Here is a 3,121-nt window from a genome sequence, read left to right on the forward strand (position 1 = left end):
AGCTTACACTCACTTGTCTTTTTCTAGGCCAAATTACCTATCTTCTATCAAGTAGAATCACCACACACAAAAAAATGTCTGGGAAAGGTTGATCTGGATTTCAATATACATAAGACATACAAATGATACAAAAGAGAGGAGGGCATTCTATGGTGGCGTGGGGAGCTTACCTAAGAGCCTGGTTGTGGTAATGCCCTGCAAATGTTTACCAGGTAATTGAAATGATCAATGAAACAAGCATGTTATTAGAGAAATCAGAAGAGAAAATACTTCATTGTAACTGAGCTTAGAGTAAGAATGAACAAAAGATGGGGGCCATGGTAATCACAATGATAATAGCTATTGAATTAGTGATGGCTGCCATATACTCTTCGAAGCTTCCAAGCATTCTATTATCTTATTTATTCCTCAAAAGCCCTTACGGGGAATTACTTCATCACCTATTTTACAGTCAGGAAACAGAGCTTTGGGAAAGTTTTGTGAATTTCTAAGGATACCCAGTTGGTGTGTAGTCAAAAGTCAAATTCAAGATCCAATTTCAGTTGACAGGGACCAGAATGATTAGGATAAAGAAATCTGGAGCATCTGAAATTTGTAAGCCAGTATTTGGGGGACACTTTCCATATGTTCCCACCATTATTCTAGGTATTGGTAAGAATCAAACAGATGTATAAAATATGGCTCTTTCTCTGCAAAGAACTTGTGCACTGCATTTTTTTCAACCTGCTATCATACCATCCTGAAGGCAACCTGAGCCACTGCACCGGTGCTTTTTTGGTTTCTCAGTTAGATTACAACTTCTTGAAGACAGGGTCATTGGCTACTATTCCCTTTGAATTTCCTTGCCTTGCACAGACCAGTATGCACTCTTGAATTCCTTCTATTACTGACTCATCACTAGATGTTAATGTGACAGATATCTCAAAGGGTAAGCAAGCAATGGAAAGCAGAAAGTCCCTGACTCATTAGGGTAGTGGTCAAAACATTGGTGAAGTCGAGAAAACTACCTGACATGAATGTTCATCTTTAACCTTTTCACAGAGGGTAAAAGCAAATTATCTTGACTGACATTTTCTTTAGGCTCTAGTTCTCAGAGAACATTTCGCAGTCACAAATCGCAAGCCAAGAGGCAGAGAGAACAATTAAGGGATATTTCTCAACCATTGGGAATGAGGATTCTCATTTTCCTTTTTAACATCAGAAATGTAATATATGAGACAGCTTCTACCTATAAATATGGTATTCACCAAGGGATTTTGCAAACTGAGGAAGTAGAATCTATAATCATGACAGGACTGAAAAGTGAAGGACATTTTGCAAAGAACATAAAGTAATAAAGAGTTAATAGAGCATAAAGATACTGTGCATGGCAGCAGGAATGGAATAAGAAAATACCAAGATATTGGTTTGGGCACTAAAAATGGCTGCTTAGGATAGGGAAATAGGACCACAGCTCATCTTAAAGCAGAGGTGCCCAACCAGTGGGTCTTGGCATCAGAAAGGCTACCGATGTGCCATGAAATGTTGATCCCAAATGTTCAGTCTTGAGGTGGCTGCATGGGCTGGGAGGCCAGAGCATTGAGGGGTGGTCTCTGGCTATGAGAAGCCTACCCAGGGGTTCCTCAAAGGGTGGCCCGGGCTGAGTTAGAGTCTCACAGTGTACCCTATAATCCCTAAAGGAGGCAAACACAATGGTGGTGTTTGCCATTTGCTGAGTGGAACCAAGGAGGACATTTATTTTCACAGCCAGCTGAGATGTGATGCTGCCAGCTACAGGCAAGAGACCCCTGGAGATGCTGGGAAGGTTGGTGTTCCAGCATGCCTGGGACAGGGCATGTAGCCCAGAGTGCAGCCAGCCAGAGAAGTGCTTGAAGGCCAAGTAGGTTGTCCTAGTGGAGGCAGCTCCAGATTTTGCACTTTGAATATATCAGGCACTTCTATGCATTCGTGGTGGATATGCCCTTTTTGTGGTGACCAACCTAGCAGTAGCGTGACTCCTTTACCACACAGACTTTTGAAGATTAGAGCTTCAATGTCTTTGGAAATATCTGATAATTGTCGGTAAAGAAAAAAGAAGAGCTGGGGAAATTTTAAGGTATAATTTCAGTAATTGCAAAAAAATAAAATAGATGGTTTTGCATTTTGATTGATTTCTTGAGCAAACTCTCCCCACGATGGTAATTATCAGGAATGCAAATATTGTATGCCATCATTTTAGAATAGGAAATTTGTGTCATTATTTCAAGTATAAAGTCACATATTAAACAAGTTTTATTTATGGAACCTGGCTGAAATTTCTCCTTAAAAGTTTAAGAAATATTTGGAAGTTTCAGATGCACTCAGTATTTAATATTTTCCTTAACCCTATGTATATTACATTTATATCAAATGAAGAAATGTAAAGAAATATAAAGAAATGTTCTTATCAAACTCTTTACACATAGAGCCAGATCATGCCCACGTTATTCTAGTGTAACTACACTAAAATATCGTTACTTTCTGACAGTGCTGATATGGAAAATGTTGGGAAGTAGTCCCCAAAAGCACTTTTTACTACTAGAAAACCTTCAACCTTTTTTACTGCATGCAAGCCACACAAGTAGGTGGGCAGGAGATAATGTCCTACGTGGAAGACCAATTTGGGCAAAAGCAAAACAGCATGAAAGTCAGGATATTCCTGAAAACTACAAGAATATTGGAACAAGGAAAGGACCTTCCTTCCTTTTAAACTGCCAAAGACACATAACTTAATTTTGCAGGGCTGGAAAGAAGAGATCAACAGGTGAAAATTAACCCTCTCAAAATCAAAACAAACATTTGTGTTTTATTTCTATCGTCAAATTTGTGAAATATGAAAGGTGACGCAAGGTAAACCTGAACGGCATGCCCAGTGAGGCCAGAAAGAATTTATGAGAGAAGCCAGTAATTCTGGCTGCCTCGCCACTGCCTTTATCCACCAGCCTGAACCCTCCTTTCAGATCATCTTCTCAAATTATCCATAGGAGATTTATTCACATACTCAATAAGAAAAATATTTCTAATTATATCCAACCATTCTTAATATGAATGAGAATTATGCAGGGACGCAAGACTGCCAAGACTCTTTCTGCCAAACAATTCC

The sequence above is a fragment of the Canis aureus genome, chromosome 3 (assembly GCF_053574225.1).
Source record: "Canis aureus isolate CA01 chromosome 3, VMU_Caureus_v.1.0, whole genome shotgun sequence".
NCBI lineage: Eukaryota > Metazoa > Chordata > Mammalia > Carnivora > Canidae > Canis > Canis aureus.